At 37.1% G+C, this 24,338-nt stretch overlaps 1 protein-coding gene and 2 long non-coding RNA genes across 3 annotated transcripts in view; 1 reads left to right on the forward strand and 2 right to left on the reverse strand.

The window, feature by feature from the left end:
* The window catches only part of LOC149048779 (uncharacterized), a 37,652-nt gene extending 31,627 nt beyond the window's left edge, over positions 1–6,025 (reverse strand). Inside the window, exons 1-2 of the mRNA XM_089202153.1 lie at positions 5,935–6,025; positions 1,670–1,741 (exon numbers count right to left, since the gene is read on the reverse strand). The gene's annotated coding sequence lies outside the window, so the exon portion shown is untranslated. The remainder of the gene's footprint in view (positions 1–1,669; positions 1,742–5,934) is intronic.
* LOC113680182 (uncharacterized) lies at positions 1,530–23,341 on the forward strand. The gene is made up of 2 exons (XR_016185368.1): positions 1,530–3,771; positions 23,249–23,341. It is a non-coding gene; the product is annotated as an uncharacterized LOC113680182 (long non-coding RNA).
* LOC149048784 (uncharacterized) lies at positions 14,711–23,254 on the reverse strand. Its single transcript, XR_016185367.1, has 2 exons — positions 17,493–23,254; positions 14,711–15,298 (listed from the first exon to the last, which is right to left on the reverse strand). It is a non-coding gene; the product is annotated as an uncharacterized LOC149048784 (long non-coding RNA).
* Positions 23,342–24,338: the final 997 nt, after the last annotated feature.

Consider the following 24,338-nt stretch of genomic DNA (forward strand, 5'->3'; position numbering starts at 1 on the left):
ACCATACCAAGACATAGAAAATAGAACTTACCTTAACGTATTGTACGAATATCTAAGCGCTAACCTTCCCTACAACAACCTTGGGAAAAAAAATTAGACATCTACGCATGCGCCGAGAGCCGACGTTTGCCGAACGAATCTCGTTTCGTCAAACGAGTCTCGTTTCTTCAAACGAGTCTCGTTTCGTCAAATGAGTCTCGTTTCGTCAAATGAGTCTCTTTGTGTCAAACGAGTCTCGTTTCGTGAAACGAGCCTCGCTTTGACTCGTTTCGATTCTCTCGAACAAACGAGTCTCGTTGAAAATCGTTTATCGAGTGACTTATAAATCGTGACGATTTAAAATCGAGTGGTTTCCCAGAAACCGTGAGTGATCCAAAATGGAGGCTCGATTGGAAAATGGAGGCTCGATTGGAAAATGGAGGCTCGATTGAAAAATGGAGGCTCGATTGGAAAATCGATGCTCGATTGCGTAATCGAGGCTCGATTGCGTAATCGAGGCTCGATTGCGTAATCGAGCCTCGTTTGTCGCAGAGTGGCAAAACGAGATATCGTGGTCGTTTTAGATCGAGAGTTTTTGGTCTGGTTTACCAGAAACCTTGAGTGATCCCAGATCTCTACCTATTTATACTCTGGGAAAAGAGAAATCACATGGAGACATATCAGTCTGGCCTAAGCTATGTAACCTTTTTTTTAACTGAATGTAAAGCTTTGTCTCTGAGCAGATCTATTGGCTTCCTGACCATGAAAAACAAACTAAGGATATGGGGATGACGACGCTTGCATAACTTACACTCTGGTGGAAGTTTTGGGTGACAGAACCGCGCGAATGAGCGGCGAAGTAACGGAGAGAATGTAAAGGAATAAACTAAAGCTCGGCCGCATAAATCTTCCTTGAACGAAAAAAAACATTCAGTCACGCAAGCTATAGACATACAGAAATCCTTTTCAATTCAAGAAGTCATCATTTCAAACCCCCCCTTCCCTCTACCCGCCTCCACCACCCCCCCTTATTCCTTTTCCCCTCCCCCTTATTCCTTTCCCCACCCCCCCACCCCCATATTAGGCACACGGCTGGAAATCATGTCCTCGCTAGCTTTGAAACAGGAAAAACCAAATATTTTTAAAAATTTTTCTCTTCACCATAGTTTTTAATATTATCTCTTCCCCATGATAGTCTTATATCGAGCATGATCCGCACTTCCCCCCCCCCCTCCCCCTGCCAGAAAAATATATATCGAGCTCAGTTGCCCGGGAACAAATATTATTCAGCTCGGTCGGACGCGAACTCGATTTGATTCGAGCGCGATTACCAAATCGAGCTCGATTTGATTCGAGCTCGATTTGATTCGAGCTCGATTACAAAGGTTGTGACTCGAGCTCGGGTAGGCTTTCGAGCTCGAGTCACTTATATCGAGCTCGGTTGCTCAGGATCCTTCTAGTTGAGTTGTGACTCGAGCTCGGATAGGCTTTCGAGCTCGAGTCACCTATTTCGAGCTCGGTTGCCCAGAAACAAATAGTGATCCCCAATTATATTATGGATTGTTGATTGCAGTGTTTGCAATTTTTTGGTGTCTTGTGTCAGATAGAGGACAAACAAAAAAACTGCTTAAAACAGGTTCAGCAGTAGGTTGAACTTTGTAATTTGTTTGAGATGTATATATGTACTTACGTGCGATGTTATTAGCTGTTGAGTTGTTCTGGTTACTGACTATTAAATCTACATTTGTAACAGCTCGATGTTCTGAAAAGAAAAAATAAAATAAAACAAAACATACAACTAGGTTGTTAGTGAAATCATTAGCTTACAGATTTGTCACATATCATGTAATTCATTACTGATGAATTGATAAGTAGACAATATATGTTTACATACAATTTACTCTAAGAAAATATTGGGTTTTCTAAGTAGTTGAAATGCACCAATTATATTATGAATTGTTGATTGCAGTGTTTGAAATTTTTTGGTGTCTTGTGTCAGATAGAGGATAAACAAAAAGACTGCTTAAAACAGGTTCAGTTGTAGGTCGTAGTTGTAGTTAAGAAACCTTATTTACCGTTCTTGTAGAATTCCTTGATGAATTCCGCCATTTTGAGACGAAACGGATGGGAGATAAATGAAAGTTTTTACTTTCTCAGTTCTTACAGTGATCGTCATTTAAGTTTGTTCCGTAAAAAAAAATTGCCCTTGAGGTCAAGTCACATAGATCTAGCTCGCAGTAAAATTAGGCTTACGCTGTCGTAATCAATGGCTTTATACCGTACTTATTACCGTATAGCAGTGAAAAATACGCGTTTCCCTATTAATTCACTCAAGGGCGAGGTTATTTAGCTTGGCAAGTCGACCGGTGAGATAACATCCCCATTTAGTCCCATGATATTCTTGTTAAGTGTTTTAGAAACTTTGTCTTCCCTTGGTTTGCACGCGAAAAAAAAAAAAAAAAAAAGAAAGAATAAATTCTAAACGGAATTTTAAAATCCTCCCTCTCACAACAGCGCAACGGACATTACCCTTCCCATGTACTGTACGTGTATCAGTTGTATTGCGTCCTCATGCTGATGCTGTACAATTGACCAAGCGTCTAGAAATCCCTCAATTTATTCTAAAAGTCAAGATGACACAGCTCTCTTGTTCCTTTGGAACTAATTGTAAAACCCAATGTTATTTTTCTTGCGCTGCCCAAGAGGGCAAACTACTTCACACCTTTAAATCCGTGGGTGTACGGCATAGAAGAACATTTAAGACACAGCAATGTGTTCCAAATGTGCGTTTTGTCCGAGAAGCAGCTTATTATAGCTACAATTGGCCGTTTTGGAGATTACTAGGGCCGCGATTTCACGATGTGGTTCAAATATCGTGCACAAGTTGGTACGAGATGCAGACCTTGGTGATCGTAATTGCCAGTATCGTTCTCATGAAAATTGGAGACGTTAAATTGAGAGAGACCTAAATCTGAAGATGGCAGAAGAAATCAAAGGTGGTGGAGGGTCTTCCTAGTGGCAAGGTGACTGTCAACCTAATAGAACGCGTACTGTAACTGTTGTCTTTTTGTCAACTGATGTTTAAGGAAGAAGGACGCTTCTCTGAAAATCAATTTTCCTAACTGGTGAGTACTGACTGTCATGAACTTTGTATCATATGATTGCAAGGGATACGCAGATACTGACTTTGCAACTGCGATAAGTTTATGACGTAGACTCACTGGCACACTTTGGTGCACCTCAGGGCCTTACTAAGGTCATCAGACTAGAAATCTTTCACAAAGTATTGAGGAGGTCCCCCTCTGTAAGTACGAGTAACGATGAAGACATTGATGATTGAGCTTCAGAGGTTGAAACTGACCAAACAAGGCTCGAGATAAGGACTAAGACTGCAGGATAGGGGTGCAGCTGTTATTAGGTTTCGAAAAATACAACTCTTTGCATCTCGCTTTTCGTTCAAGTTATTCTCATTACCCTCGAAATCAAGTGGTTTTGTCTTCGAATATTTTTATTTAAGAGGAAGCCTACTGGTCAAAATATTGCTGGCTCACTCTTTAGGTCTCGCAGTCAACGCCGACGACACTTTTATCGACTGACGTAGATTAACATGTGATAAAAAAAGACAGTGTACTATCCAAGAAAAGAAATACAAACAGAGATCTGCAGAATATTCTGAAATTGTCATCTAGCAGACACCATGACCAACGCGCTCGAATGATTTCTGTAAAAAATGTTCGGGTCACGACAAAGGCGTTACTTTGGCGGACTTTTGCATGGAGATGTTTGATGGCGGTAAGTGACAACGACAACACTATTTTATTAATGGGATAACTTCCAAAAGAAACTGTGATGTTGCGTCGATGGGAAAATATAACAGGGTGATTAACTATTAACAACTGAGTTGATAGACGTAAATTGGCCACCGCAAAGAGTTTTAAGACTGACGTTTCGACTGTTAGCCCTTCTTCAGGGCGAAAACGCACTGATAAAAACACTCTCTTACATAAAACACTTACTTTTATTTGCGGAACAGTTTTATAATTTAACAGAGCTACCGATATTTCTCCTCGAGCGACAGCGCAGAATTCCTCGTCTGTAAAAGCGGAAGATGTCACACACGAAAGGTGCTATGTCGACCAACACGTTGCTTGTAACTTTAAATCACCAAAAATGGGAGATAAGGACAACAGACTATCAGATCTACGATTTAGAATATATGATTTAGAATATATGAAAGTCAAGACTATCAGATCGTTGACTAATTAATGTTTTCTGCCGTACGAAAGCCATATTTGCTGATTTTGGCAAATCTCCAAAGTAACAAACCACAGAAGAAAGAAGCGTTACGACTTTCCATGAACATTTGCCTACACACATCTCGTTTTTGCACGTGAAGTTTTTTACTCCTATAAAAAATCTCGCAGTTTTTCACACTTTTAACTTTGTTGATTAATGATGTTGTATAGCGAACTATAAAATGCTGGATTAATTGGCCAAGCAACCGCCTAGACCCAGAATTGCGTGACAGGTGTACTTCAGGGAACCTTGTCACAGCAGCAGATTTTAAAAGGCATTCGAGACAAAAATACGGCAGACCCCCAAGATATTTTTTAGATGGTTTTCACAGATGAAATGATAGATTATAAAGGCGACTTAAAATTGGTGTTGTAACTGTCTGGCAAGGGGAGCTATTTAACTCCAAGGTTATCAAATATTTGGATTTATCAAAAAGTCTAAAAATAAACTGAGTAATCTATTTGCTTTTGCTCACTGACAAGCCGTCAATCTAATTGAGTTATACTTGCGTCAGAGCATCAGAGTAAGGGCTTAAATACCATCACAGTGACAACTCTACACGTTTTACTTGTTTTGAAGTGATTTTTTTTTGTGAAAACCAAGAGAAACCGGAGGGTGGTCTATCTCTCCCTGGAAATAACCAAAACACAAACCAGTTTGTCTGTTTGAGTTTTGGGGTAGATCCTTTAACCTGGCAAACTGTCATTGAAATCGGTGGGATAAAGTGTCGCACGACTGCTTGGTGCTCTTGCTCTCTGCTTCTGGTGTTAGAAGCATGCGCTCTCATTTGCCGCTGTCCTCGCGCGTTTGAGGAACGTTTTGGAATTCCGGGTGAATGGTTTTGGTTGAAAAACGACCGGACCGTCGTTGATGTGAACCAACCGGTTTAATGCACTTCAAGGTAAATGAAATGTCTGAAAAATGAGTACTACTCTTTCAAGCATAGTTCAGTAAAAGCTGGTTTAAATTCATCTCGACAGCTTACTTCAAGGATTCGTTTCCAAGTTCGCTGGCATGTTACACATGTCCCACTTCAGGCTTAAATTCAAACCTGTTAATGCAACATTTCCTTGTTGAACTTCGACAGAAAGTTTCCTAAAAATGGCAATGTTTTCTGCTTTGGTTTGAGCTTGTATCTCCACGATAAATACAAACAAATGGAAACTGTAAAATCAAAGGTTTTTCCGCGTAGTGTTATTATTGTTCCCATTGTTTACGTGCGTACTCTATCTCACACCTTACAACTATAAACACTCAATTCTCCGCTGTGGCTTTTCGTACGTGATCCTTCTGAATGTGCGTACTTAGGTACAGGTTGTTACTTTCAGTGTATTTTTATAACGTTTAGAACGCAGTACCTTTGTGATCTAAAAATGCTTCGAGTTTGTCGTTTAGAACTTCTTTAGCTCGCTTTTCTCGCCGCTTGCAGTACTCATCACTTAAATGACTAGTGCCGATGCAGAGACATTTCACGAACGTGTTCTGTTCTTAAATGTTGTTCAAGTCGAGGTGTGATAGCAACGATTTTAACCAAGTTGCGAGATGGAACTATTGGCTAAACTAGTGAAATAGACACGCAGAAAATACGAAGAGCAAATAGCGTCCAAATCTCTGAAAACTTTTACATTCTCAAAGGGAAATAAAGGCAGTTATACTCACACGTTCGCCAATCTTAAAATATAGTTTTTTTTTTCTTCATGAATTTGTGTTGTTACTCGTTTTGTATCACGTAAGAAGAGAAAAGGAAATTCGACAAAGAAAGTGATCTTACCTTCCTTGTTTTCCGGCTCTGATTTAACTCTGAATTCTAAGAGTAAACAACAAATGCACACCTTTACCAGTGACGCAACAACTCGATTCCTTATAAAAAGATTATTCGTTAACAAAATATGACAACAATAAATTCGACAACTGCAATGTTTTTAAGGGAATTATGATTTTAGCTATATTCTTTATTTGGAAGGGTATATCGTGAACAGATTGAAAGGTATTTGCTGTTAAAACAAATTGCGCAGTTTTTGTCACCTTCTCCTTTTCACCAAAAGATACGTTATTAGGCATTAATTTTGTACTAGGAACATCTAGCTTCGTTATTCACAAAATTATTTGTACTTACGATAAATTGTGTTTAAGTTATCATAGCTTACCCATTCTCGCTAATCACTTTTTCCACCAATATACTCCGGTCAATGGTCCAAAAGAATATGGGTGAAGGCGGAGCATACACGTTTCTGGGTACAGCATTTATAATGTTTTTGCACCAATCAGATGAAGTTGACCCATTCTTTCCTTCTTATTCATTGGTCAATACATATATTAATTGACATTAAAAATAAAAATGATTTCTATTGGTTGTCTTCAGCTCAATAATTGACGAGGGCTGATTAAAATAAAAGATAAAAGTGCTCTGCGAGCAAACTCGTTAATTGATACATGATTTTTTGGACTATGTTTTATTGATATCTGGTTTAGGGAATTTTGTCGTTGATTGTCATATCTAGAGTACGAGCAGTAGTTCAGTGTTCGCAGCAAAAAAACAAAGTAACGTTGGGATAAGAAGGCATTACAATTGAAATGATCATGTTATTACATTTGACAAGGGTGGACGATGTCATGTGTTTTAAACGTATATCGATTCTGTTTCTGGTTCAAAAGAAAAGGTTGGAAGTAAATGTGGGTGAAAAGTGAAATTAACTGTCTATCATTGTAAATATTAGAAAACCAAGGCAATACTTTCTTAATGAAAACATTAACGATTCTCTCTTTAGCAAATGAGACAGACGGCAACGAGTTTTGAGTGATATAATTAAGCCACGACTGCCACCGTCATTTTGGATCTCCGCCTGGGTAGATTTTAGTCACGTGCTACGCAACGTATAATCAAGAACAAGATAGAACTTCATTTCAGGCCTATTTATCAATTTTTTGGTGTATAACTTTCGCATTTTTGAACGTAATATTTATTTTGAATCTTCAAATTGTCATGACACTTAAAAGAAAATTGTTCTTTTAAAAATTCACTGAAAATCGGTAGCTAAAATTGTTTGTTTAGGTGTTATTTGATTTTCGAGATAACTTGTAATTTCGTCAGTCGCCGGCATCTCATGTTGCTTCACACCGGAAAAACACGCGATACGAAACGTAATGATCGATTTTGTCCTCAACCTCACCCCATAACCGAAAAAGCTTTTAAACATCTGTAAACTCCGACTGCTTCGCAGTAAGTGATATTTTCAATAAATCTTCGGATTGTTTTCAAGTTCAAGGATTGTAAATTACAATTTTATGAAAAACGAAGGTTGTTCTGTTATTTCAATGTGAATCCTTGCATGCCTGCCAGTCGCTGGCGCCGCTTGTTGAAACTAAAACGAAAAAAAATTACTATCATTTTGGCTTCTTTTTCACCCCACCACTATTCTTACCAACAAAGGTCGCCATTTCGTTTGTTTATTGCTCGCCAAAAACTATCAAATGCACTCAAAAGCTTAAAATCGAAAAAAAGTTTACAGGAATCGACCAATCGAGCGAGCGAGCGAGCATGCGCGCAATTCACGAGTTAAAATAAGAGCACAATATTTCGTAAATCGTTTTATTTAATCAAACAGTGAATTCTACTTTGTTACAAGTTTCCATCTAATTGTACTCAGAAACACTTTTGCAATATAATCGGAAGACTTCCCTATCCAACGCGACTGGTATTAATTTTTGCTATTCTACTCGTGTGAAATATGCCCATCATAAAATTACTTTCCGAGTGAACAGATCAGGAGACATTGTTTGATTCGTAAAAAACTAACCATAAAACTTTTGGAAAATTAATACAAGAGGAACGGGAAAAGCATTGAAAGAATTTTAAACACATATCAGTGTGCAGTTCCCGCGGTCCACTAGTCATGACCTCTACCCAGACATCTTCCAAACCGACCCGACGAAAGTCAGTTTATGAGCGTTTCATCAAATGGCCACTTGATGTTGAAATTTCGTTTCAACTGAAATTGAACCTCCTCTTATACAACAGAAGGGCGTGCACCAGACAACTACTGGAAAAAATTAAACAGAGTTTTTCTCTGTTTTTTTTTCTTCGAGTTACAACAAGAAAATCGTAATTCATCAACAAACACGACTCGTCTAATCTTCTTTCATTTTAAACACCAGTCCACAATTCCAATTTACGTACTGGGAAAATGAAAAAAGATCCGTGCAAATATTCCCTACAAAAAACATTCACCTTTTCTGTAACCTACCAATAATCATGAAAAATAAAATTTTTTTTTCTGACTTATCTAAAATTTCAATCAGTTGTCTTTTATCTCTCACGCCTCGATACAACTCCTGTACAATGCGTGCGTTATAATTGGTCTATTTGACATATCGTATTTTACAGTAACTTTGTTTGACTGGAGACCTTTTTCTTTAATTTGATACCAGACATGTTACAAATTTCTTTTAAAATCTTTTTCTGTCCTTTTCTGTAAGTTACAGAACCTTGATTCTTTTTTTCAGGTTTATGGCCTAACTATCAGCAATAAGGTTGTTACGCACGGACCAAGAAGACCACTTCAACCCTTTAACCCCTAAGACTGACTATCGTGTAATTGCTCCTTACAATATCACCCTTGAATCACACATAAAGGTTACGAGAATAAAAGAAATCATCACCAACTAACTCTTGATTGAAATTAGAAGATCCTCGCAGCTAAGAACACTACTGAAACTAGTAGTTGTAAGTAGGACTACTAGTTTCAGTAGTGTTCTTAGCTGCGAGGATCTTCTAATTTCATCTTTCCACCGCAGTGCAAATATGTGAATTTTCATATATCTAAATCTTCATTAACTCTTGATTGTTAGACAAATTCTACTACTGACAACAGTATGGAGACTATGCATACTGACCTTACAATGTAAAAAGTTAATACGATATGTAGATGTGTGACATCTTCATTCGATTTTTTTCAAATTAAAGATTTGGTCTTTTGCTCTAAACAACTACTAACAATCATGCATTAATTAACTGCGCTCGATCTAGTTTAAAAATGCATTATTTTGCCCACCCGCAACACAATTGAATACCGGGCGGGAGGAGTACTTCTTCGTAATATGGTACTCACGACATGCCGCTGAGTGGAACTTTATTTTCAAAACTTTATCACATAGTGGACATGCATTTTCAATAGACTTTCTCTAACGGCATATAAAGAAATCGACTGACTGGACATTGCGACAATGACAATTGCCCAACACTGCTGGGTTTATAATTGGCCACAAAATATACTATAATGGCGTAAGGGTTCTGAAATACAAGCAACACACAATTAGCAAAAAGGTTCCAAAGTGCCCTCTCCTTTCTCTCACCTTTGAAAGCATTTTACAACAACTGAATGATGGCGTGGCTCACAATTCTAATCTGTACTAGCTCATTTGGGTCGATCGGATAATTACAAACCAAAGCTAGTGAACTTACGGGACTCCTTGAAATGGATACGACTAGTTACCAAGTCGAACATGAACTTCAAGCTCTGAAATCGGATTCCTTTCACACAAAAGCGTTCCTGGCGTCGAACGAAATAACACAATTCTTTTTTAACATCTTTATGAACAAATTTTTGCAGTATTATTATTTCATCTGTGAAACTTTAAACTCCAGTCAATCTAATAGACAACTTCAACACACTTTACACACACACTTTATTTTTCTTTTTCTTACAAAATAATTTAAATAATGTTGACCCGCAGATAGCAAATTTGCTTTTCGAGGCGGGTCAATCATCAACAAACATTATTTACAATATATAAAGAAAATTAAAAACTAAATAGTTAGATATTGTTAAATTATAGAGAGAAGCATAACTGGTAAATACATCAATAGTTGTTCAATAAAGTATAGAAGCAAATAAATTAGTACTGAAAGCAATCGGATCAATTTGTTTTAATTATGCAGTCCTTAAGTTTAGAGGAGATCTTTTCAACATCAAAATAAGAATCTTCATTATCTAGTATCTGAAATAAAGACGTTTTTATTTGTTTATTAAAGGAATGTTTTGATAACGTTTTGAATTCTTTCGGTATCTTATTCCAAATTTTGACACCAACACGCGAGAAAGCCTTTTTTTGTAGGTTAAGTCTAGAGTACTTTGTACTAAAGAGCTGCGATTTGGATGATCGAGTATTGTAGGTATGAATATGAGATGTTTTAGTAAATAGTTTCTCAAACATTAATGGGAGCCCTCTGGTTGTGCACGTCAAACATAAGTTTACTTACGGCTTCATAATATAGGAACGTAACAGGCAGAATTTTTGCTTTGGCAAATAAAGGGATGGCATGCTCTCTTCGATCGGTGAAATAGATTAAGCGCAAAACTCGCTTTTGAAGAACTAAAATCTTGTTTAAATAAGCATTTGACGCATTGCCCCAGGCAAGGAGTCCATAAGTTATATAAGGTAGAATTAATGAATTGTAAATATTTACAAGGACAGTAGAGGGAACGAAGTACCTCAGCTTTGCAATCATCCCTATTGTTTTACTTATTTTTACGATAACAGAGTCAACATGGTTTTTCCATGACAAATTTTGATCAATTGAAACGCCTAGATATTTGATATAACTTTTTTGCTCTAAACTAACTCTTCGGTTTGTCTCACAATCTAAAATACCTATTTGTGGAGGAAAATGCATTTTTTTCTGACGAGGACGAAAAATAAAGAAATTTGATTTTTTGTATTCAATGTCAACCTATTCGTAGTTAACCAGTCATGTACGTTATTCAACTCTACATTAACCGTTTACTCGATCGCCTTAAGATTCTTATCAGCATAAAGTATATTAGTATCATCCGCAAAGAGATAAAATTTTAGTTTATCAGAACAAAGGTGAATGTCATTTATGTAAAGTAAAAATAGGAGAGGTCCAAGGACTGATCCCTGGGGGACACCACAGGGGGAGATAAGTTTTGTTGATAAGTGCTCTCCAATCTGAATTGTTTGTGTTCTATTTTTTAAATATGATTGAAACCAGTCATTTATCAATCCACGGAAACCGTAAAAGTTCAATTTATCGAGTAATATTTCATGATTGACCGTATCAAATGCCTTTTTCAGGTCAATGAAGACACCGCATGAGAAGTACCGTTTATCCATATTACGTAGTATATCTTCGACAATATCAAGTACTGCATGCTCTGTGGAATGTGACTTGCGAAAGCCCTACTGTGAGGAGTACAATAGGTTGTTTTTGTCAATAAATTCCTTCATCCGGTAGTACAAAAGTTTTTCAAAAATCCTATTAAAATTAGACAAAAGAGATATTGGTCGATAGTTTGAAGGGTCGGTCTCGTCGTCACTTTTATATATTGGCGTTATTTTAGAAATCTTAAGTTTTGAAGGATAGACACCAAGGTTAACAGATAAATTGAAAATATGAGAAAGAACTGGAGATATGATATTGCAAGAAGATTTAAGCAGTTGTGTAGGGCAGGAGTATAAGCCACAGGATTTATTATTTGGTAGGGATAATATTTCCTGTTTAACTTCTTCTGGTGTAATGGGTTTGAAAAAGAAGGAAGAATCAGGTGATTTCAATTTACCAAGATAACTCATAAAGTTATCTTTCTTTGGCAATTTACTTGCTAGTAAATTACCAACATTTGCAAAATGCTTATTTAGAATATTTGGTAATCTGGAAGGATTTTGTGTTATTTGATTGTTATTGCTTGGGTCTTTCAGCTTCGTTAACACTCTGCTTTTTGTCCTTTGGTTATTTATTAATTCATTCATTACTTTCCACGTCTTTTTCATATTATTTGTATTTTTCTCAAAGAAATCATAGTAATAACGTTTTTTACTCAAACGAATAAGGTTTGTAATTTTATTTCTATAATATTTATATTTGCTGTGTATTCCATTTACATATAGCTTGTTCTTTATTTTTATTGATGTCCTTATTCCTTTTGTTATCCACGGTTTTGCAAGTTGTTTAATTTTACGTTTGGATAAAATTTTAACAGGCGCATGGTTATTCACGACTGAATTTAATTTTCTGTAGAAAGATGAGAATAGTTCATCAATATTATTTGTTTTTGAGACAATAATAACATCCCAGTCGATCGCGGACATCCCAGTCGATCGCAGAGGAGAATTGGGAGAAGTCGCGTTTTTTAATTGTTTTCTTGACAGGTTTGTCTCGCTTAGATTTCAAAATACAAAATTGAGAAAAATGATCAGAGACATCGGTAATAATGTTTCCACTAATTAGAACTTGATCAGGATTATTAACGAAAATATTATCAATAAGAGAGGCTGAGTTATTACGTACGCGTGTTGGTTTGTCAATAGTTGGAAGAAGATAAAAACTCTGTAGGGCCAGTAGGAAATCCTGACTATATGAAGATGTTTCCGTCTTTAAAAGACATAGGTTAAAGTCACCCCTTAAATAAAGTGTTTTCCCAGTGGAAGCCAGCTTTTCGATTGTATCATTAAAATATTCAATGAATTGATCTGGGGAGTTGTGTTGACGATAAATTATTCCACATATGACATTTTTTTGTTTCTCATGGGAAATCTCTATCCACAATGCTTGAAACGCCTCGCAAGAGACCCTTTCAAGCACTGTGTAATTAAGGTCTTCATTGATAAAAAGCGCGACGCCTCCTGACGCCAATGGTGTGGCTACGTATTCAAAAGTGTAACCTGGACTTTCAAAGCTAATATTACCAGTCGTTTTAGTTATTTTCGTTTCTGCAAGTCCAATAATATCAAACTGAAAATCCATTTCTGATAAGTAGTTGGTTTGGAGTTTTTCGAGATTGTGATTTGAACTGATGATATTGTTATGAAAAATCGAAAAGCTCGTTTCCATCACGTCTCTTATTTGGGTATTTAGGTTTTTATTAAAATTATACGGAGAATAATAACGGCTGTAGATTTGTTGATCTTGATTTGTTGGTATTTAAACTGTCATCAAGATTTGAGTTTAGTCTGAAAAGATCAAGATCATGCAAACCATTTGGGTTTTCGAGTTGTCTCTTAGTTGGTAGCTGATTTTGGATCAGAGAGTTGTTAAATTGCCCGTGATAGAGAGTTAAGTTGCCAGTGAAGTTATAATATGGAAGTTCTTTAAGAAAGAGTTTTCTATTTCGGTCCTGTTCTTTGTATCTTCTGGTTCGCTTTTGCATCTAAAGCGCGTTTGAAATCATATCATAGGTGAGATATTAAAAACAAACAATAATATTGTCACTGCGTTACCTATCTCTATCCTTGGGTAAATGCGTTTAGGTCCTCCATATTTGCAAATTTGCGGATTGGTGAATTCTCTGATTTCCTGAGAAATACGGAACCATTTTTCGCCCAGCAGAATTTGAAGCTGTTGGCTTCTTTGAACTTCTTTGCCTCATACAGAAGGGTTTGTAGACGAGGTGTCAGATGATCGTAAATATTGAGGTGACTCACATCAATCTCTGAAGAAAATCCTAGTTGCTGTGCTGTTATGTTCCTTATTGTCTTCCTAGACGCCATGATTTTTTCCTTTACCATCCTTCTAACAAATTTACAAACTGCTGCGTCTGGTCGATTCGAGGGATTCCTTGATGGAACTCGGTGGGCAATGTCAATGTCATTTATCGAAACATCTTTCACTCCCATCTGATGAAATAGTTGAAGACACAGGTTAGCTGTCTGCTCGGTCGTCTCTTTCGCTGCCAGCAACGGTAGACCGATAACTTTGATGTTAAATTGGTAGCTGTACATTTCGAAGCCATCAATTGACTGCGAGATTCTATCGCAAGCATCTGAAATTACATTTAGCCTTGAGCTTAAACGCTTCAGCTGTGTCGGAAATGAGACTAAAGAATCTGCTATGTTCCGAAACTTCACGTTTTATTTTATAAAATCAACTTAATCTCCCGCTCTCTCTCACCGTTCTCTGTCCTTCGCTCTGGTCTCTCTCATTTAAATATATAATATGATCCTATTGTTCAATCATCTGTCACTTATCGCAAAAAATCAACCGGAAATCAATTAACGCTGAATAATCTCTCACAAGTTCTTTCGATGCGTCCTTTTTAAACGCTTCAAAATCATCGCATTGAGCTGAAACAAACTCAACTGATCGTTCTTTGCCCACAGTGTCGCCGCCATGTTCGATGCCAGCATCATGATTGATTTCTTCACGTCGATGTCCAATTTCCTCAGTCAATTTATCCAGTTGCTTCTTGAGATCTTCAATTTCATTCCTTAACTGCTGATTTTCTTTTTTTAGTTGGTTTTCTTTACCAGTCATAATTAGGGAAACTTAATAGAATGAAATAACACAGAGCGAGAAATATGCGTCCGCTCAGCTCAGCGTCCGCTCCTAATCCTGAAAAAAACGCATTAACACCATTTTTTATAGTTCCATGCATGTTGTACTAAATTATATTGTAATTCAAATAAAATCACTTCATTACCATCAAAAGTTTAATAACGTTTAAAACAATCAAACATACATCTATTCACAGTATCATACTGTTGCCGAGTACTCTTAGTAATCTTTATCAATAGTATATTGAAATTATTAACACTGTTGCAAAAACTAATATTCCCTTACTGTTTGACTTTATCATTATATGCGTCATTAATTAAAACATAGTCATCTTAAAATAATTGGTGACTCTTTTAATTAATTTTTCATATTCATATCAACTCTTAACTAATGCATATCTTGGACAAAAAGTGATTTCTTTTTTTCACAGCAGGTCAATGTCATGATCTTTGAATAGTTTTAACTCAATTATCATCCATTTTCATGTCACTAAAAAAGCTGTCTTGATGTGACCATTAATTACTGTCAAGTCACTTCCAATTACTTTTAACGTGTTTTTAATATCCTGTACATGTTTACTTCCAGTACACCTTCACATCATACAAGTTCATAAATATTTAACCCTGAGATATTACAAATCCTCTCATCCATTATTTTCATGTTGTCTAGAAAACATCAGGAGGCTTGAACTGATACTTCTAACCTGTGCTCAATCAACATTCTCCACTATCCCTAAAACAATCAAAGTGCTCTGTGAGCAAACTCGTGAATTGACACATGATTTTTTAGATTATGTTTAATGTTATCTGGTTTAGGGAATTTTGTGGTTGATTGTCATATCTAGAGTACGAGCAGTAGTTCAGTGTTCGCTAATGTAGCAAAGAAACAAAGTAACGTTAGGATAAGAAGGCATTACCATTGAAATGATCATGCTATTACATTTGACAAGGTGGATGATGTCATGTGTTTTAAACGTCTATCATTTTTGTTTCTGGTTTAAGAGAAAAGGTTGGAAGTAAATGTGGGTGAAAAGTGAGATTTACTGTCTTTCGTTGTAAATATTAGAAAATCAAGGCAATACTGTCTTAAAGAAAACATTAACGATTCCCTCTTTATCAAAAGAGACAAACGGGAACGAGTTTTGAGTGATATAACTAAGCTAAGCCTGCCACCGTCATTTTGGATCTCCGCCTGGGTAGATTTAAGTCACGTGCTAGGCAACGTATAATCAATAACAAGATAGAATTTCATTTCAGGCCTATTTACCAATTTTGTGGTGTGTAACTTTCGCATTTTAGTACGTTGTATGTATGTTGAATCTTCAAATTGTCTTGAAACTTAAAAGAAAATTGTTCTTTTAAAATTCACTGAAAATCGGTAGCTAAAACTGTTTGTTTAGGTGTTATTTGATTTTCGTGTTAACTTGTTATTTCGTCAGTCGCCGGCATCTTTTGTTGCTTCACACAGGAAAAACACACGCGACGAAACGTAGTGATCAATTTTGTCCTCAATCTCACGCTATAACAGAAAAAGCTTTTGTACATCTGTAAACTCCGAGCGCTTCGCAGTAAGTGATATTTTCAATGAATCTTCGGATTGTTTTCAAGTTCAAGGATTGTAAATTACAATTTTATGAAAAACGAAGGTTGTTCTGTTATTTCAGTGTGAATCCTTGCATGCCTGCCAGTCGCTGGCGCCGCTTGTTGAAACTAAAACGTTAAAAAAAAAACTCTTTAAAGATTATAATTGGCTTCTTTTTCACCCCACCACTATTCTTAGCAACAAAGGTCGCCATTTCGTCTTTTTATTGCTCGCCAAAAACTATCAAATGCACTCAAAAGCCTAAAATCTAAAAAAAGTTTACAGGAATCGACCAATCGAGCGAGCGAGCGAGCGAATGCCATTCCCCACATCGTACCTATAACTCGCTCTTGCGCATGCGCGCAATTCACGAGTTAAAAAGGAAAAAGAAAAAGTGTCTCACTGGATAAACCGTTCACTACAAACAAACTGACTTAACCCTTATACCCATAACACTAATAACCATCTAATTTCTTCTAACACTATCACACTTGAATCAAACGTTTAATCACACGAATAAAGGAAATGATCACAAATTCAACAAGCTTTTGATTATTAGAGAAATTCTCCTTTTCAACACCTTACCCTTTAACCTGTAACAGTGACTGGTATCTAATTTCTCCATACAAGACCACCCCTGAATAAAACATTAACACCATGAGAATAAGGGAAATTATCAACAACTAAAGAACCTCAAGATTGTTAAACAAATTCTCCTTTCCAGAACCTTAACAAGTGTATAGAGAATGTATGGAGAATATGCATATTCATGTTAGGGTGTAAAGGGTTAAAAAATGTAAAAATAACTATATGGACAGTATGCATACAGATGTTAAGGTGTAAAGGGTTTAATTAACTTACATAAGAAATTCATTAATCATCAATTAAAACCTGTAAAATCCCTGACCCTCTTGCCTGCTCTATTCAACCACAATTTGAAAATAAATGATTCTTTGTGTGATCAACGCATATTGTAGAATTATGCAATCACCTATCAGTTTATGGTCCTGCTATTTAAGTTTCTTGAGTAAGCATCATTTTGTAGCTATATTTCCACAATTGACCAGATAATCAATCAAAGTGACTTAACTTAAAAACTGGACCCCAGTTCAAGGGGGAACACAATTCATCAAAACAATGACCTTAACCAGGTACAATTTTCATTGTCCCACTCCCTCCCCTCTCCTTCTACTGATGTCCTTGGGACTAATTTATTTTTCTCTCCAGCTTTCAGCTGCCATAAAAATCAAGACAGTACCTAGAATTTTCGCTGACAATATAATTTGCAATTACATAATGTACTTTCCAAATTACACCGGCTCTGAAAGCTACTAATATTACTTACCATTCAAAAACATCATACTGCTATGCATATATCATCTTCTTAAATGACTTCAATGGCACATTGCTCAACCAGTATCACTCCCAATATGACACACTTTACCCTAAAAAACATCAAACAATAGTACATAAAAACCTTTTGTCTTTTTATTGTCACATCCTTGATGATAATCACAGAGATGTGTAGCACAGTCACGCCGCCATTTTGGACTCAAGTGCCTTTGCTAACGAATATCTTCGGGAAGGTTTAACCTCTAAATCTCACACTTTCCACAATATAAGCTTAGTTATCCTACTTCATTTTGGTGTAAAGAAAACAAGGTTTGCGACAAAGTGAAAATTGTAAAAAATAAATATTTCCTGAAAATGCGTGAATTTCTGGGTGTAACGCGTAACATGAAATGTATCAGACGGAAGAAAAAAACTAAATATCTCAATATAGAACGCACATGGGGCCACTATTTTTTGGCCGTTAGTAGTTTATGACAAAAGCAACAGGCAGTATGATTTGCAACAAGAATGGTGTATTCTAACGCAAGTTATAAACGTCTGTTTTTATCACTGAACAATGTAACGCTCGCAACTATTAAAACAACCATAGTGTGCAAAACTGGCAATAATGATAATTTCGACTGTGTAAGCAACAAACTAATAACAAAAATGTAATGGGCATACATCATAATATTTACAAACCAACGCTGAAGTTGAATCGTCAAGTAGAATGTTTTCCAGATCAAAATAAAACGCGCGGAAACACATTTCGTAACGGCCATATTGAGCTTAATTCCATCACATATCCACCAGTAGATCCGTTGTCAGACGCGATTCTTGTTAAGTTGAGTAAACAAGCTCACCTCTCCTGGAATGGGCTTGTATTAAGCTAAATTTACAGAACGTTTCAACCCATTTCGTTAGATCTAACGCTAGAAATTTACGTTTGGTCGACGCGGAAACACTTTCCGCCATTGCTGCCGTGTTCATGAACCGTAACGAAGGAAAGTGACGAAGGAATATGGCGAAAAACACCACCAAAACTTCCACGAAATCCGCTCCTTCGCAGCTTCTCTTTGAAAGCACATGGTTCGTTTACACAGACAATAACAGGGGAGTCCATACAGAGTTTGCAGGGGCAGATCTTTCCAACACTAGCATTGGTGATCTTTCATGTTCACTCGCTGACTTTGGCTTTCCCATCCAGAGAAACTACTTCGAGACCTCACATGCCAAGGAAGAACAGGATGCTGCAGGTTCTCACGTTAAGCAAAAAGTCAGCCAAGCTGTCCTCAGAAGAACAGCTACCATCACCAGTGCTCGAAGCATGCACGACTTCTTAGTCCAGCACTTTCCCAGCCAGCACCATCAAGCTTCTCAGCAAGAACAAAGTCAGTTCAGCTAAAGCGCAGGATCTTCCATTTTGTACCATCTTCTGGGGAGGGATCTGTTGTCAGGAATAGAGCTGGACGCAAATTCACAGAATTAAAAGGAATCAGAAAACTGCATTGCGTGAAAACCACCCCTCAGCAGGGAAAGGTGTTTGTGCGACACCGCTCATGTTACTGCATCAGTTGCATTGTGAATGATGAGGAGAACTGCACTAACAAGGCATGGCTTGATAAATGGAAGCCGGTGGAGCTAACCAGAGAGGGTGATGTGGCAACCACTCGACAGGCAACTGAAGCACCAATTTTAGACCATGATACTGCTTCCTACATAGCTGACCAGGCCAGCAAGGGAAGTACAGTTGCGATAGCCGCTGAAGATGATCCTGTCTATGACTTCTTTCTCCTTCAGGTCACTTCTGATGGAGTTGAAGAACTTGACAGTAATGTCACAGATGACTATCAGTGTCATTATTACAGAGGAGACTGAGTTCTTAAGGGGCACTTTTACATAAGGGAGAACATTCATGACATGACCTTCACAATTGACGAAAAATGGAAAGCGTTTGTACATGCTGCTACTGTCCGTCACATTTGCGGTGACCTACCAGTCAGAAAGAGAGGACGAAAGTCTATTTACAAACTCCCTTTAAAAGAAAACGAGGAAATAATTGCTTCAATGTGAACTAATAATTACAAAACCTCTTTTTTTCCATTTTTACATTGATTTTCTTAAGATTTTATGAAAAACCAAAAATGTGCCACACCCACAAGGGATTGTGGGTTATACCAAAATTAGTGTCATTAATGCAAAATAATAAAAATATTTACAGATATTGATTACAATGTACATTTTGATCAAAATTAAAGTCAAAAAAGATAAAAAGTGAAAAAATAAAAAAATAGTTATTTTTGAACTATGTTACAGCAAATGGCTATGTGACTGTGCTACTCATCAGAATAGCATATGCATCATACATCTATTGGTAATTGTGAAAAGCAGCTCTTTGAGAAACCCTATCAATTGGCTGTCGGCCAGAAAATAACAATTAGGTTATCAATTAGTAAAAGACCCATGATTCCTTTCCGTCTTGAAATGACCTGTCACTTATCACCTGATGACAACCTTTTCTGAAATAGGTGTATGCCCTTGGCCAGACTTGAGCTCACTATTTCAGTATACAATTCCGACACCCGTAATATCACTACATTTGATCCCAAGGATCCAATACCATCCAGGTATCCCAGTTACCCTGCTCACAGGGTCTAGTTCCAATGAAAATCAAATCCTAAACGTGTAGTGATAGAACCAAACTGTTTATTGAGTAAGATGAAGAAATAGATGGATATGTAACGAAGGTTTCAAAATCGAATGCTCTTCCAGGTTGTAACACACGCACGTAATGTGTGATATTCTTCTAACAATAGCATAAACAATAACTTTCTAAGCTATTGTTTCGTAGCTCCGCCTTGACAAGTTAATGAGCTTAGGCATTATTCCCTGAGTAGGAATGAGCGCGTAATCTTTGAACAATCAAAGCTCTCCAGAATATCTTTCGCCGCTAATATTACGGATCTATAATTTTTTTCGCTACTGCAAGTAAATGTCCCGAGAACAATAGGCATTCTACGCGATGTCCTGTTGGATTTATTGATAAGTTATCAATAAATCCAACAGGACAATAACATGCATTGTTTGTTTGTCTAAGATAATTGTGGAGGCACACAGCAGCCTGTGTAATGGATTAAACAGTTCCGACACTTTCTCGGATAGGTCGGTGAAATATACGCCATCTTGCTGCAAGAATGCCAAATGCATTTTCAATCACTCTTCTTGCACGAGATAGCCGGTGATTGAAAATTCTTCTGACTTCAGGCAGCTCCCCTACAGAACATGGTCTTTGCATCCGTTGCTTTAGAGCAAGTGCTTCGTCGCCAACTAAGAAATATGGAAAAGGATGATCTCTCCAACCTTCAGGTGCTTCCGTAGTGTGAAGATTCAGTTGCTCAGTTTCCAAAGCTTGTCCCATGGTTGAGTGTGATTGAACGCCACAATCGTTATTGCTACCATAATTCCCAACATCCACTTAGGTAAATGAATAGTGAGTATCACATACTGCAAGCAAGAATATACTAAAAAAGCCTTTATAATTGTGGTACAACGAGCCACTCTTTAAGGACGCTGTATTGCCACATGCTTTCTGTCAATAGCCCCACCACAATGTGGGAAATTTCACAACCTTTGAAATTCGTTTGCAATTTCCTTCCATTCTTTGTCCGAGTTGGGAGGTTTCAAGTATTCCTCATGCAAAACAGTCCAGAGAGCTTCACATGTTTCTCGAATGATCTTTGAAGCCGTTGACCTCCCTACTCTATAGCCAGAAGGGTTAGAATGTTGGCTATCACCATAGGCTAAGTCGTGTAGAGATAAACTTAACCGTTCTGCTGGTCCAATTGCCTTCCTCACTCTGGTGCCTTTTTGGGTAATTACTGGGGCCACCAAGGACAATAAGGAGACATCTTCATATACCTAGGTATAAAGGTTGACCACATTTAAGAATCACATATAGGCAGACAATATAAACTTGAATCAAACACAGAATGGATTAATTTGCTTTTGTGGGGAAGGGAGAGCAGAATTCTCTTTCCCTGTACTTCTCTCTCATGCTCCCAGTCAGCTCTTGGTCTTAATTAAAGAATTTAAGAAATTACCAGTAATATTACTGGTAATAGTCGATCTGTCAACTCAAAATCTAAGCTTACTGCAGGTGGCCATGGCCTTAATGACCTATTCCTGTTATAATATTAAGTCAGTTACGTCCTAAAGTTACCTTTGGACAAAATGTCATTTCAGAAATGGCACTAGTTTTTTTGCAGTTTGTGTAAAAATTGCCTAGCTGGGTGACTTGGTGAAGCCAGAGAATAGAAATTTGATATGAGCTTAACTGTGTTTTAATAAAAATAATCTGGATCTTAATAAAGTTTCACAATTGTTTTACTTTACAACTGCGAGTTTACTCTCTACTTTACTAATTTAAATCCATCCTTCACCATAAACATGTGAAAGAAACTTAACTTGATAAGTAAAAAAATCTCAATATCAAACTAGACCATTAGGAACTGTGGAAGCGGGCCAAGTAACAATAAAATATCTCTTTCAAGTGACGTTTTTGCTCAGGATGTTTTTCTTTTCCGTTTATTATCTGCTATGTGCGTTTTAACTTTGTCACAAGTGTCCTTCTCCCATCGTTGCTGATGGTCCACCATATACAAGTACTCAATCTTAAACAAAGGTCTTTGTTGAAGCCTCAAGATAGGCAGTCCTTAGCTGCCACCTTCAAAATATAATCTGGAGAGATAAAGTGATATTCTAACATTTCAGTATTTCAGTATCACTACAAACTCTAACACAACTCCTCACTTGACCTACATTAGCAAACAAGACATAACCTGATTGCTAACATTTCCTCCACTGGCCTATGTGTTTAAAAAAATGAAATGGTGTAACATTAATTTGATTTCATTTAGTCAAGGATAAAAGTGACTTTTACGGGACAAATTGATTGCTTACCCTTTGTTACTGAAAAGTTTGTCATTCTTTCCATGCTTATCAGGATTATGAAGCAGTGCGAGAATGCACCCCAAATACATGTATCATCTAGAAATATGTGTTTTGTTCAAAAGAAAGTATTTCAAGAGCTTAGGAATTTCTGTGAGAGAATTATGATCCAAAAAAACAACATGAAAGATGGCTAGTTTTTCAATCAATATCTAAAGTTATCGATCAAAATCAGGTAACTGTCTGTTACTTTACAAAGAAAGTTTGGAACAGCTGGGTTACACAGTAGTGTACATTTTCTTTCCCTTACACATTGCCCTCATAGAACTTTCAAATTCAGGGTAGCTAAGAAATAACTGTTCATAGCAGTTACTTTGAAAAACTAACAAGAATAATTTTGAAGTAGATTGTGAGTTGGTTTTGCTACAGCTGTATAGTTGTCATAGCAATCTTTTTCAGCATAACGTGCTAACCTGAAACACATGTACTGAACTTAAAACTGATTTTTAATTTTAACTTTAAGTTTATGAAAACACTGTCCGTAGCAGTTACTTTGAAAACTAATGAGAATGATTTTGAATAACATTGTGAGTTAGTTTTGTTACAACTGTGAAGCTGTGTTGGCATATCTTATTGCGAATAACGCGTTAACCTGAAATACATATCTGCTCTCAGTGATCTTGGAGAGATCTCTCAAAACCAGCGGGAGGAAGAACTTCTCTTACTTCCCCCATTACAAATAATCAACAATAAGCGGAACAAGATCGCCAAGACAGCGGCACAGCTGTAAGAAAACTAACTCGCAATCTTCAATCTTTCTAGATCAATATAGATTAAGAAAGCCCTCAGATCAAGTGGATTCAACGCAAACCTTCCCTACTACAAGAAAACACAACCACACCCACGAAAAGAAATAGAAAATGAAACATCATCTGGTTAACCCCCTACTGCAAAAAAGTCCGAACCAACGTTGCGAAAACCTTCCACAACCTAATCAAGAAACACTTCCCACCAAACCACAATCTGTACCCCGTCTTTAACAAGAACAACGTGAAAGTCAGCTACAGCTGCATGCCGAACATGGGAAGCATCATCAACAACCGCAACAAGAAAATCCTTACCAGTGTAATGTACAAAGCCAACGTGACCACAGGCAAAGACGACACAGGAAAAAAACTACATCGGACTAACAGAAAGAACATTCAAACAACGATATAAGTAACATAAACTATCATTCCGTAACAAGAAATACGCTAACCGCACCGAATTAGCAAAGCACATCTGGAAACTCAAGGATAACTGTGAAAACTACAAAATAAGCTGGTCTATCATCTCTTCAGAAACCGCCTACAACAATATTTCCAAACGATGCAACCTTTGCCTAACTGAAAAACTCTTCATTATTAAAGCCGACAAAACAAGCAACCTTAACAAAAGAACTGAATTAATTTCTAAATGCCGCCATGAGAACAAATACTCCCTGGTGAACATCGACACCAGGTTACAATAGACTTACTAATTGACTAACTACTGTATGTATTTAAACTGAGTGAGGTATACTCTTCATTAAGATCTGTCTGATGATCGCGTAAGCTTGTACAAAACATTTTCTTTTTACAATAATTATCTAAACTTATGGATTGTAGAATTCATATTCCTAGGGATTTAGATGAAATAGTGATTCTGCGTCTGCCATTAAACTAGACACACATAAAGGTTTTTGTCTTGTCCTATCTGTTACCCTGTTTCGTTTTACGAAAGCCTTCCTTGTAAAACGCGGGAAATGGCATTTCTTAGCCCGGAAAATAAAACTTACCTTGTGTATAAGGCTCCCTCGCTCCGTTAGTGGGAACGAGCGTAGGAGCAGGAATGTAAAAAACGGCGTGAGCCAAGCCAAGAAATATGCAGCAAA

This window comes from Pocillopora damicornis, chromosome 3, assembly GCF_964200805.1.
Source record: "Pocillopora damicornis chromosome 3, jaPocDami1.2, whole genome shotgun sequence".
Lineage (NCBI taxonomy): Eukaryota > Metazoa > Cnidaria > Anthozoa > Scleractinia > Pocilloporidae > Pocillopora > Pocillopora damicornis.